The sequence below is a fragment of the Cervus elaphus genome, chromosome 33 (genome assembly GCF_910594005.1).
Source record: "Cervus elaphus chromosome 33, mCerEla1.1, whole genome shotgun sequence".
Lineage (NCBI taxonomy): Eukaryota > Metazoa > Chordata > Mammalia > Artiodactyla > Cervidae > Cervus > Cervus elaphus.
Genome location: NC_057847.1, coordinates 38,122,374 through 38,137,013, shown reverse-complemented (window position 1 = coordinate 38,137,013; position 14,640 = coordinate 38,122,374).

The following is a 14,640-nucleotide window of genomic DNA, read 5'->3' as shown; positions in this document are numbered from 1 at the left end:
AACTACATATTCATTGTCTCCCTAAGCTTCCCACATGGCACTAGTGGTAAAGAACCCACCTGCCAATGCAAGAGATGGAAGAGACATAGGTTCAATCCCTGGGTCGGAAAGATCCCCTGGAGGGGGAAATGGCAATCCACTCCAGTATTCTTGCCCAGAGAATCCCATGGATGGAGAAAACTGATGGGCTATGGTCCACAGGGTCTCAAGGAGTCAGACATGACTGAAGCGACTTAGCACGCATGCAGCATGTCTCCCTAAGGCAGCATTATTGAGACTTATTCTTAGAGGAATGTTACAAAGAGTCTCTGTCCCACATATTTGACTAACTGGGTCTGTTGGAATGAGCTGGATTCTGGTTTATCGTGATATACTCGTACCTGATCTATGATATCATTGTTAGGAAATGAGACAGTGTGGGGCAGTCACGTCCATGCTCATCACTATGGAAGCTGCTTAAACTCCCAGATTTGATCATATTGTTTTAAATATCCCAATAAATAGCTCCCTGGCTTGAGATTGGAATTAAAATTCTTCAGAAATGGAGTTGCCTGATTTTACCAGATATGGAAAATATTGCTATATATTTTTCCAATGAGCTATATTTTTTAAATGCTATTCTTGCACTGAAATACTTTATGACCCCATTTTATAGCTCCCACTAGTGATGACTCAAGGGTCACTTTAACCTGTCCCGTCATCATAGAAACTTAGAGTCAACTAAAATTTCCTACACAAAGTCCAAGACTATCAGCCTTTCTGAGATATTAACATAAAGAACTAATGAGTAAGTTTTAACATCATTAGCAGTGATTATGGAGAATATGCTAATTTCCTAGCGAAGACCAGAATGTGCAGCTTTGTACTGTTTTCTAGCTGTGAATTCGTATCAACAGAGACTAACAGGTAGACAGAGAGGCCTGAAAATATGTTCTTCTGTGTCATGCTCTACTCATGTGTGGCAGAAAATACAAAAAGCAACTGGAAAAGATAAGTATTATGCTGCATGCTTTAGGATTCTTCAGCAGGGTTGTTAGTGAAGATGCACTGTGAGGATTTATAGTGAAGAAAGGAAATAAATACCCGATTTAACTTGTTTAAAATATATGTCACGTACACACTGTGCTCTGTTGTTCTGGAGCTTCCCTTGTGGCTCAGCTGGTAAAGAATCCGCCTGCAATTTGGGAGACCTGGGTTTGATACCTGTGTTGGGAAGATGCCCTGGAGAAGGGAAAGGCTCCCCACTCCAGTATTCTGGCCTGGAGAATTCCATAGCCAGTACAGTTGTTGTTCTGAAGTGTAGTTGTGCTGGTTGGTTTTTCTTCATCCCTGTTCTACCCTCGGGCATCCCTGGTAGCTCAGCTGGTAAAGAATCCACCTGCAACACAGGAGACCCCAGTTCAAATCCTGGGTCAGGAAGATCCCCTGGAGAAGGGATAGGCTACCCACTCCAGTATTCTTGGGCTTCCTGGTGGCCCAGATGGCAAAGAATCCTCCTGCAATGTGGGAGACACAGGTTTGATCCCTGAGTTGGGAAGATCCCCCAGAGGAGGGCATGACAACCCACTCCAGTATCCTTGCCTGGAGAATCCCCATGGACAGAGGAGCCTGGTGGGCTACATTCATGGGGTCGCAAAGAGCTGGACATGACTGAGCCATGCACGACAATTCTACCCTATTCTCTGCCTTGCCCTCTGCCCTGGGAAGCTGACTTGGATTGACTGCATCATCAGCTGCCTGGCCCTCTGGCTTCCAGGTGGTTCTGACCCGTTAGGAGTCACCAGCTGAGGTCAAAGGGCAGGGCAAGACTGATGTCTACTCCCCTGCCCTCTCTGCACGCAAGGTTCTGGCAGTGCTGCTTTCATGGCAGCCCCTCTTTCATGCCTGCGGCTCTCCTCAGACTCATAATCCTGTTCCCAGCTGATGGCGCCTTCTGTTTCTTGTGTCTGACTGACACAATAGTCACCTCCCCTCGACTGAAAAACTGTGTGATTAAAAGATATATTGCTTAGGTGATTCCATTTCTTACTCTAGTGTGTCTTCCACTGAACGACCCCTCTGCTAAAACTTGTAGTATTGAAAGGAGATTGTAAGGGTTGAGAAGGGCAACAATAGAAATTTTCAGTTATGTTTTGCCCATCCATTGATTCATTGACTTTTGCCCATTTCAGAAAGATCATAAGCTCCAGTGGAACAACAGAAGCTTCCTCCTGGAGATTGTTTTGTATGTTGATGATTAGACTTCACCGGAAACAAGTGTCTGAAGCTGCTCCTCTCCTTGCTCCTGCAAATGACCTGCTCAGAAAAGAGCTGAGCCACTGTGGCTCACTTCCGTCCAACTCAATAAGGCTGTTTCAAACATCTTTGATGGTTCAGTGGTGTCATTAAAAAAAAAGGGAGTGTATATCTAGGGAGGCTTGTTTGGCCATGTGTTGTGTGTTATCTGTGTCAGATTTTACTTGTTTAAAAACACTTTGGATTCCCTTGAGAAGATTATTGATACAGAACCATATTTTCAAAAAGATTCTTTAATTCTTGGCAGTAAAAGTAGTTCACCTGATCTCTGCACATTTTTCAAAATGGTTTGAGTTGCTTGATTATTTGCATCATCTCACCCTTCCCTTTCCAGATCCTGAATGCTCATAGCAGATCCTACAAACCTGTGGACGATGCTGTCTGTCACTTCTAAGTGACAATTCTAAGAGCCTTTCTCTGGAAAGGCAGAGTCTTCTGGGAGTTAAAAGCAATAAGTGCCAAAAAATTGTTTTTCAGATGTTTGAGGTTTAAAAAAACACAGGATGTGCACTGCTAGGTAGCACCAATGTTCATTTTTAAGCTATCCTTATGTTATCATAAATTTGCCTGAAACACTGCCTTATGTTACTTTGCCTTTCTGTTTGCCTACATTTCTGTGCAGAATTCTTAGGACTCCAGACTTTTTAAAGACCATTTTAAAAATAGTCACCAACCAAAAAAAAGATCTAAAAAAAAAATTTTTTTTTTCAAGTCCTCAGGCCATTGCATTCAGGTAGGAGCAAAGAATTTCATTTGAGGTTCAAAAGTAACAAGATTTATAGGAAGTTCAAACATAGCCCAGTACTACATGCTCAAGAATTTCTTTGTATAGATGCCCTTAAGTCCTTCTCATTGTATTAAAATAGTTTAAATAGAAATGGGTGAAGTGCTTTGGGTTTTGGTGTTTTTGTTTTAAATAAAGTCAATTTCTTTAAAGAGAAAAAAAAGAAGAAAGAAAGAAAGCAAAGGAGGAGCTTGGAGCCTTAGCTCAGCATCACGGTGCTGGCCTAGGAGACATCCGCCCAGGTAGGGACTATGGTGGTGGGTGCTGCAGGTAACTCAAGAATTTTTCTACAAAGAGGCATCCATCATAGGAATGTACTGGATAAGGAGGAATGTGGGTGAAAAAGGGTGGGTGGGGACTCATTTGACAGTGACTCTAAAAATAAAAATAATTTAAGCTATAGATTATCGCTACAATAGCAATTGTAATCAGAGCCACACACAGTGGTGTCATTGTGGTGAGTAGCTGTTCTCAGCTCTGGGTTGGCAAAAGCCAGATTTTTGGAGGCTGATGGTTTGAGTCAGCAGGTATTTTTTGGGTTTCTGCAGCAACCATGGAGTCTGTTGAGCCCCGCCTGCCTCAGAAGGTCAGCAGACAACACTTACGCAACCCTCGCTCTATCTTGAGTTCACCATTAACAGTGCCAGCAGCATAACAAAAGAGAAGTAAGAAGCACCACCCCAGCTCTTAGGAACCCCTAAGAAGTCAGAAATAATCCAGACAAAGTGAGCCCACAAGAGCTAGGTCCATATAGAATGTTTCCCAACACTATTAGAATGTCCAAAGATGCAGCCTAAAGGAGTTCATTTTCATCCTCTGTATTGTATGTCTAGCAGAAGCATATGAACAAAATGATTTTGAGTTCAGTCTACCATGAAGCCCCTCTCCATGGCCATGCCTAGAAGCATGTTAATTACAGTCATGAAGTCCATGTTATTGCCTTTCAACCATATTATATTGTAAGTTAATTTGGCAGTTAGTGAGCCTATGAGATTGTACTGACCGAGCACCCTACCAGGTATCTGTGTAGAGGAATACAGATAAATAATCAAATATAGTTCCTGACATCAGACTTGCCATTTGTCTTAGAAAAGCAGTCATAATCAGATAACATGGTTGAAGGAAATTAGCAAGTTCATGCCCCAAAGCACAAAATAACACAGTACATACTGGCTTCACTGGAATCAAGGTAGGCAACCACATTACTAATGAGAATAGGATTGAGATCACCAAAAATGCCCGTCAACTAATTATTTGGTGATACAAGTTGTGTCTCTCAAGCAAAACCCCTCCTACAAAGCCTCTCTAGAGAGCAGCAGTTTTATTCCTCTTCTTGTTGGCTGGAAGGCTTATTTTAGATAAATGGTATACTGAACTTTTAAGATAAATATGATTTCTTCTTTTTTTTTTTAAATAATTCTACTCTATTCAGGATTCAATGTCTTTCAGACCTGATACATGTTCATGAGGAAAAGCCAGGAAATAGTTTTCAAAGTGTGCTTTAAGAACCTCCTACATCAAGATCAACTGGATAAATGTTAAAATTAAGTTTTCTGAGCTGCACCAAGCCTAAGACTTTCTAACCTAAAATACCTGGTGGAACAGACCAAGAATCTTAACTTTAGTAAGTATCCAGGTTATTGTTATGCCTCACCACCAGCAATTTGAGGACCACTAATTAAGGGTATGTACTGATTCTTTTGCATTTTCCTAACTCTATTCTTATTGATGAAATTTATCTTAAGAATCCCTCCCTTACAGTTACATTCTTCTGTATATTACAGGAATTCTTAGCACCCACCACCTCCCCACACCCCCCACTCCACTGCCGGCTCATGGATTTCTAATTTCCTTGGATGGGCTTCAAGACAGGCTTAAAAGCCTTTGAATGTGTATGCTAAATGGTGTGCAGTTGTGTGCTTTTTTCTGGGGTAAAAATCCATAAATACCTCCAAATTATCAAAGAGGCTCCAGGACTAAAATGGTTGACTCACTGCTTTATAGGACTGAGGTATTATATGTAAACCCTAGGTCCCCATTATTGAAATTAATTTTCCCTCTGACATGTATGGATACTAAGCAACCAAAGCAACAGGATTAATAGGCTATGTAATAAAATGAATAAACATTTATTGAGCAACCTGGGTGATGATAATACAGTGAACACACACGCATTCCTCACACAACTCTCTAGCTCTTTAGGGTGGAAAGTAGTGTTATTTCTATCTAGGTCTCTAATAACAATAACAAAACAATAATTTATTGAGCACTTACTATTTGCCAAGTAGTATTCTAAACACTACATATATAGTAGCTAATTTAAATCTTACAACTCTGTAAGTGAGTTCCACTATTACCCCCATTTTACAAATAAGGAAACTGAGACTTTTCATGAAGTCCTCTTCCTTTACCTCTGCATCCTAATGACAATAATAAGAATAACAATAATAAAAATAGCTAATTTTCATTGAACACATTACACGCCAGGCACTACTCTAAGCACTCATTTTATAGGAAAAGAACGTGAGTCACAAAGTCAGCTTCTCAAAGTCAACCAGACAGTAGTAGAAAGAGCTAGGATTCAAGCTCAAATCTGGCTACAGAGTCCACACCCAGCCATGATTTCTCATCGCCACAAGTTCTAGCCTCCAGCTTACTGAACAATCACTGATTCCATGAGCTTTGGTTTCACCTCTCGTCTAATGGATTTTTTTCTTTTCATCATTTTAAAGCTCCAATTTCCACCAAAGGCTTCCTGGAGTGCCCCTGCCCAGGTTCCACAAATGTCCCTATGGCCAGCGCAGGCTGCCTGAGAGTCCTGGGTGACAGTGTTCCCAGCATCCCAGCTCTGCCCTGGTTCCCAGACCACACAAGGGTTACACCAGCTGCTCAGGGGTGTTGGGGCTCTCAGATGCCTTTACAATCACAGATACAATAGGACCTGCAGTCATACTGGCTGGCAGGAAACTGAGCAATATCACATTTCAAGTATTGCCTCTGCATAATGTTGCAGCCATTCAGAGCCCCGTTAAAAAAAAAAAAAGAAAAAACATAGTCAGGACTCTCCTCGGGACAGGAGCTGTTGATTTTGTTAGGTGAGATCACTTGAGGAATATAAAACGAAAGAGAAAGAGTGGCAAAGAGGAAAAACAATAGGTGGGTAGAAAGGGTCATATAAAAGTCACAAAGTGGTGGAGGAACAGCCTGGCCACACAGCGTTCTGCTCAGTTTAAACCTAGGGTTTAAAAGGAGAAGAAATAATCAATCTCTACTTGTTTCTATTCCTTCCCAACTTTAAAATGTTGACTTGCGTGGTGGCTTTCCATTCTCTGTGTGAGTGTCTATAAAAGAAACTAAACAGACTCTCTTAAAAATCCTGACAGCAGCCAACGCAGCAAAGGTTTTGTGTTCAAAGTCCACACCATCCATAAGGCGAAGCATCTATTGATGCTGGGCTTTTAATGTTATGCAAGACTTCCGCCTTCCTTTACTCGCCACCGACTGTGCTGATTCAACATTTTATAGACGCATAAGTTTCCCTTCAGAGGCTGTGCCGAGAATGTGCGCCTTCCTGGGCCAGTTTCTTATTGAAATCAGATGATGCAGAAAGTAGGCTCTCGCATTTCAGTGAGAGGCTGCCCCCTAGTGAAAGTTTTCAGCTACACATTCAACCAACAAATTGGTTGTTGCAAACTGCACAGGTTTCTTGACGCAAAGGAGAAACGTGGTTCAGTTGCCGAGGAAGTGACAGCATTGTGTAATTTAACCATCAGTTAGATGTTGCTTTCCTTTCAACTTCCTTCCAGCCTATGTTTGGTATGGTTCAGTGTTCTGTAAAGTTCTCTTTGATAATTCAAAATGTCTCTGATTGTTAAATATGCTCACAAGATCTATTCTTTTCTAAGCCAATAAAAAATATTTTCATGGAACTAAGGCTAAGATCCTGATGACCACAGTTCTTTCCTTGTTATTTCACCATTGAGTTGTATATGTATTTCCATTTCCACTTATTTTGACTGTTTCATAGTATTTTTCCTATCTAGGACAACTACACAAAGTAAACAATTTTGCTTTTAGAAGGTGAGTATTTGAGTATTCAACACTATACTCTTAGTGTTGAATGCTTCAATTTTAAATCAGTATCTAATATTTATCCTCATGCAAGTCTAAGAGATAATTCATGAAGCATTTTGAATAGTTCCTTACATGATAAGCCTTAAAAATAGTCATTACTAGTACTATTACAGAATTATCCATTGTAAACAAAAATCATTTTAAATGTCAAAGAAGAATAGAACTAGTGTTTTGTCTACAGATTATCTCTTCATTGTCGTACAGAAGTGAAATAGTTGCCATGACAAGGATAAACAGTCTCTCCATTAAAAGCTAGTATTTAGAAACTTGAAAAGAGTGGCAAATTTGTCTTTCTTTGCTACTTTATTTCCCCATCTCCCATCCCTCCCATCCATCTAATATCGCTAGAAGGGATAATAAGTTGCCTGAATTAACCTATTTGAAACTTATAAGACTTAAGGGTGAAAATCCAATGACTGTGAACAATTACTATAATATCCGGGTGTTTGCAAATCCACTCCTCTCCGCTCTTCTAATTTTGTACAGATGTCATCCAAGATTAGAATCAAAGGATGCTCTTCATTTTATTCAGGTGATTCTGCCACAGATTTCAAACTCTTTAGAGTCAAAGTTCTTTTTGTTTCTCCTACTTATGTAAACTAATGAATACCCTCCATTTTGCAGGTACCTGAGAACTAATCTGTGTGAAACTAATGACAATGCCGTGGGAGAGGTAATAGTATATTCTGTTTAGCAGTTTGGCTCAGAGAAGTGGTGTTGCTTTTCCAAGGACACACAGCTAGCTATTGGCATCTGAATTCAAACTTTGGCCAACTTAGCCCAAGCTCTGTGTGCTTTCTCATCAAGATTGCTCCACATCCTGCCCTTGGCTTGTTGTTCATTAAATCTTAAAGACACAGGCCATGTTGTCCTCATTTTAAAAGAGAAAAGTACATCAAGAAAGAATCAAAAGCCAAAAAGTACATACAAATGTCAGCATTTCTTCACTAAATCTAATCAGATGTTCTAAATTAAGGAAAGCTACTCTCACTGAGCCTTGGGAAGAATGAACGACAGCTGTCTCTAAGGAAGAGAAAAGGACTGGTAATGCTGCTCTGCAGTGATTTCTCACCAAGGTTGTATCCTTATCCCAGCTGTGAATAAGTTATGAAGGTGAACTTTCTCCACTTACACAAAGATGCTGTCATGGTGAGAAAGAAGAGGACTTCAGATTGACTTTGCTAAGAGCAGATGGCGAGATCTGGGATGACAAACAAACTGCCCCTTGTGGGATTGTAGCATCATGGAAGCTCATGAAAGCTGTTAGACAACAATAGCCATAAACTGTGATTCAGAATTGGATTTGAAGTTTCACGGCTGAGGGAATATTGGCAATATTTTTTCCTTCAGTTATTAAACTGAGGTTTTTTTCTTTTGTTTTACTTTTTGTTTTGTTTTTGTGGTTGTTTGGTTTGGTTTGGGGTATTTTTTTGGTCTACTATCTACACTCAGGATGAACATCAACATAGAATTCTTCCTTCTGGAAGTTTTAGAATCTTACTAGAATGCTTAATCTGCTTTTTAAAAACATACCAAGGTGCTCTGTAGCTATTTTTCTTTTTTAAAAAAAATATTAATTCACTTATAAAGAAGGGGCAGCTTACTTAATTGGGGTCAAGTAAATAATCATTAAGCAAGTACTTGCTTTCTTTGGGAGGATAGATATATTTACTTCCCTTCCTTGTTGTTGACCTTGACCATGTGATTTGCTATAGCCATGGAAGGTGGGTGGAAGTAAGAATATCTGAGGTCCAAGCCTAAGCCTTAAGAGGCATCCTGAGTCTATGTTCATCCCTCTTGTCTCCTTATCTTTGAGTTCAAATAGCTCCAGGACCAAGAACACATCTTAGGGCAATCCTGTATCCAATCTAGAGTATTGAGCTAAGCCCAAATAACCCACCTGGATTAGCACACCTCCAGCTGACCTGCAAACACACAAACAAAAACACACAAATGCTTATTGTTGTATGTCATTTAGTTGTGGGATGGTTTGTTATAAGCATTGTTGTGACAACAGTTGACTAATACAAAGTCTAATAATATCCTCATGGACTCTATACCGTATAAACAGTATATTTACCTACCCCTCAAGTATCAGATAATCATGTAACTAGTCAATTTGGTCACCTAGATCGTGAGTGAAGAATGGCAAAAATGCAAAGCTGGGTCCTTGACTTACCAAAAAAGATGCCCCATAGCCTATGTGCTAACATCTGCACACTTTATTCATAGGAGAGACTCACTGAAAGCCTTTTTAGTGTTATTCTAACAAACTCTGTTATCTAATTTCTCAGCCACTTTGCAGTGGGCAGGGAGAAATTACAGGAAGCCAACTTTCTGGTAACAAGGAAAAGGTAACTGATGCATCAGAGAAGGAGACAGAAATACGAGTACAAGCCAAGAATAAATTAATAGGAAAACAATATCTCTAAAAGTGTCACTTCACCAATAGGAAAAATGAAATGGGAAAGTTAGATCAATTTCTAAACATTTACTTCAAGAATTGCTTAAAACAGTAGTGTTTTTGTTTTTTTGTTTTTTTTTTTTTTATTATGGTCCATTTTGAAGGACTTGTAAAAATTATGGATTCTCTCTTCAGAAAAATGCATGTGAGGAAAAAACTTACAGAATCTTCCATATAATTTGAGGTAGTTCAAAAACTCCCTAGAACTGATTCATGAACCCTGGGTTACAAACAACTACTTTAAGTAAAAAATAGTCTGACTTCCAGGTGAGGTATAATTTAATTATTTGAAAATTTTTATTTCTGTGAAACAGCTTATTCCTGTGAAACATAATTCCAGATAAATGGAGTGTCCTGAAATTCATAAAGCTATAAGAGGCCTTTGCCAATCACTACCCTATTACAAGCAAGACTGGCCTTGGAAGAGATGAATGATCTTTGCATCTCCTAAGACTCCATGATATCCTTTAGAGATACACTTCTTCATCTCTCAGTTTTGTCTTATGAACTTTAAGTTGACAAGAGGTTAGTAACTAGATCATTGTTCTGTATTCTTGCAATCCTAGCTTTCATGTCACTGGTCCACTGTTTTTTAGAAAAATAGAAAGCCACTGGATCCATTTTATTCTTTTTAGTGATATTATAAAGAGTTTTTCCTTCCACATCTGCCCCTTAACTTTGATTTCTTCTTGAAATATGAGGCATCCTTCCTGCCTTTGCTTATAGAAATTTCTACTATACGAGTAGTTGTCAAATTTTCCATCTCAGGCTCTGGAACATTTATTTCTACAAGCCCTTACTCTCTCTTCCAAGGAGAAAAAAAAAAGCCCTGAACTGGCAGTTATTGTTACAGATATCACCACAGTGCCGTGTTCCACAGCTACAAATTGTTTAGGATCAAGTTTATAGACTTTAAAAACCAAGGTGGAAGTCCAGCAATGATTCTTAATAAAATTACTGATGTCATGGTGCCATTATGACTAATAATACCTTATTATGATCACATTTTCATAACACATTTATGGTCTAGGAGAAATTATGAGCAATTGTGACATTTTCCAAAAAGGGGAAAGAGATAACACTTCCTGTATGCCCACTATGTACTTAATTTGATTCCTTAAACATATGTCATTAAATCCCCCAAATACTTTATAAGGTAAGATTTTGTGCATGTGTGCTCAGTCACTCACTCTTTGCGACCCTCTGGACTGTAGCCTGCCAGGCTCCTCTGTCCATGGGATTCTCCAGGCAAGAATAATGGAGCAGGTTGTCATTTCTCTCTCCAGGGGATCTTCCTGACCCAGGGATCAAACCCAAGTTTCCTGTGTCTCCTGCATTGCAGCACTTTCTTTACCACTGAGCCATTGAGAAAGCCCAAGGTTAGAATTATTATCTTTATTTTACAGATGATGGACCTGAAATCAAAGAAATGAAGTGACTTGCCCAAGGTCACACTATGTAAGTGGCAATGCAAGCACTTATCCTCAAGTCTGTCTCTTTCCTATCCTATTATTTTTTGAAGAATAGAAGTAACAGGTTTTGATACACTTTTTGAAAAAAATCAAAAGGACTGTCCTATAGAAAAAGAGAACAGGATTGTTCTTTGTAAATCCAAAAGATAGGATTGATACCCATGTGTGAATATAGTAGTAGATTTGGGCTCAGTATTAGAACGTGGATGAGTGTCCCTGAGAAGGTGTGATGTCCACCAAGTTCTGAAACTGATAAAACCAAACACACTCATACACAACCTGGAGATGTGAGAGTGGATAGGCCTGCCTTTTGATGACCTATCTTCACAGAGTCCCTGCACTAGAACAGCAACAAGGGGACAGAGATTGAACCAGGAGGGGCCCAAGACAGCCTTCCAGATTCCTACTATCCCCATCCAAACCTTAGGCACAAACCAACACCTTCCCCCACAGCTCAGAGAGGCTGGAAAACCTATGAGAGCCCCAGTTAGAATAAAAAGAACTCTGTATCTAGGTCAGTAGTCCACAGATTCCCGGAGATCACTGAGACCCTTTCAGGGCATCCGTGAGTTAAATCTATTTTCATAGTACTAAGATATTGTTTGCCATTTTAATTGTTTTGGTATTAGGACTAAAAATGTAAAAGCATTAGTTAGTTAAACTGCTGGTGCCTTAACACGAGTTAAGTCGGTAGCAGCAAACTGTACTAGCTGTCTTTATATTCTTCATCGCTGCACACTTATACATTTTAATGCCAATTGCACTTAAGAATGTCCTTGATGAGACAGCACAAGTTGTTAATCTTATGAAATCCAGTCGTTTGAGTATAAGCATTTTAATATCCCATGTAATGAAATGGAAAGTATGCATAAAGCCCCGCTGCTGCATTTTAAAGCACAGTGGTTGTGTCAGGAACGGCCAAGGTACAATTGAGTTGCCAACTGAACTAGATGCCCTTTTCATGGAACACCACTTTTATTTCCTTGAAGGACTGAAAGATAAATTATGACTACTCGAACTTGAGCATTTAACAGGTCTGAGTATTTGCTAGGAAATGAACCAAATGAACCTGAACTTCAAAACAAAAAATGAGCAGACTGTACTGCCCCTCATACAATTCAAGCTTTCAAGAAAACAAAATAGAATTTTGGAAAACTTGTATCTACCTCTGTGATCTTGACAGCTTCCTATGAATTAGAGTTTTCTTATTAAATAAGACAGGCTGTCAATGAATCTTTTTTGCTGTTGTATGTTAAAATGTATCAACATTTAGAAGATTCGATTAACTCAGTGGATCAGTTTTCCAAATGACCAATGCATGATGTTATAAAATCCTGCACAGGTAGAAGATTCAGAGTGCAAGATAGAACAGAGGATTTCAATGTGACAAAATATGAAAAGCTTTTTACTATGGTTTCAGATTCCACATTGCAACTAACCTTTGAGAAATGACCACCGGTTGACTTTTGGTATAGTACTAAAGAAGAATATGTACAGTTATCCGAAAGAGCTATTAGATATTCCTCTCTTTGCCAACCACATGTCTGCATAAGGCCAGATTGTCTTTACGTGATTCAACCAAAATAGCATATCACAACAGATTGAATGCAGTAAGAGATGAAAATCCAGCTTTTTTCTATGGAGTCAGATATTAAGATTTACAGAAATGTTTTTAAAGCTACTTTTATCACTATTTTTTTATTTTGCAAAATGTGGTTATTTTCATAAACAACATGTTATTTAGGTTCATGTGGAATGGCTTTTAGTTTTTAAATGAAAAAAACAAACACCTCCAAATTTTCTGTTTTAATCACCAATATAAATATTGATAGATATAACTCACAAAAACAAAATTATTGGCAGTTGCAATAATTTTTAAGTGCAAATGACTTTTGAGACCAAAAAGTTTGAGAACTGCTGGTCCAGGTTGATGACCTGAGATTAAGGGGACTCGGATATTGTGGTGGGTACATGTGAAAAGAGGCTGTGCCAAGAAAACAGGCAGGGTTGCATATTGCAGTGGACACCAACACAGTACATCCTCCAGAAACAGACATTTCCAAGATGCCTTAATACTATAGCATTAAAGTTTGCCACCAGAGAGGTGAATTTGTCTGAAATGGTGAGTTTAAAACCTGGAATGACTAAGACCCTGGAATTAACTAGGTTAACTTTTCTTTCACGAAATAGAACGGTCACTTAAGAGAAACACTCCTGTTCAATCAATGAGAAACAAGCAAAAAAAAGTCATATTTTTTGCAGACCTAACTTTATGGCTTTGGAACATCTTGGCCACTGGGATCACTAGCAGCCCCACAGGAGAAGCCCATTGACTACTAGATAAAAGTGATGTAAGGGACTTTCTGCTTGCGGGAAACTTAAGACTACGTACAGATGCTCAAAGTCCTTCCCCAAATCTTCAGAATTCTACATGTTCTCATACTTGATGTTACCAAAAAATTCCTGTTAACTAGAGAAGGTGTGATTATTCCCTACAGAAAGAGACCAAGACCCAGGAGGCTCAGGGCTACTAGAGGTGGCCAGGGTAGACATTCATGAAAGTCCCCATTAATTAAACAGAAAATGCATGATCAGCAGGGGGACTGTAAAGTCTGTGAAAATAACTTAATTCTCTCTCCCTTCAACTGAACAGATGTTCACTCTGCACTTATCAAGAACACAGAGAATATTCAGATGAACCAGGATGGTCTCCAGCCCCCACAGAGAATATAAAGATGAACCAGGATGGTCTCCAGCCCCCAGGGACTCTCAATTCAGGCTGGATGGAGGGCATGTTCCACTAAAAACAGATTACTGTGCTACAGGAACACAGAGTAAAGAGGAATTAATTGTGACAATAAGATTTAATGTCAAAACTTCCAACCGTCAGTTCTACATCAAGTAGAAATATTTGATCCCTTCTCTGTAAGTCTCCCCTCAATGGGGAAGCTGGCCACTGAGTTGAAGACGCACACTAGTTTTGATGGAATTTAGTAGAATACAGATCTTTGCATTCTATTACCCTGGGGTGGAGGTGGGGGGATGCCACAGGACTCCACTGCAACCCATCATTCACTGCCCACAATAACATTGGTGCCCAAAGTAACTGTGCAAGTGGTTATTTTTCTTTACATGCTCATGAGGTTTGGCAGGAAGACAATGTACTTTGCATGAGGAAATAACAGTTTGTTAAACCAAATTGCCCCAGAGGTAGCCTCTTCTAGGAGGACTCCTGGCTTTGTAACCTTGGCTGGTGAGTGGAGTGCATTCTTTTCCTGGGATGAGTTGCTGTTTCTCAAATCCATCTCTATAAGCACCAAGGGTAACCAGTGGCTTTGTGTTCTGAAAATAAGCCTCCCAGCTTCTCTATTCCACCCTGAGGTTGCCTTTCTGCTGCTTTTCCAAGTGCAATTAATATTAAAGCCGTGAGTGCTATAGATGACTGATTGTACTTAGCTTTGTGTTTGGGTACTAAACACAGTAAATAAATC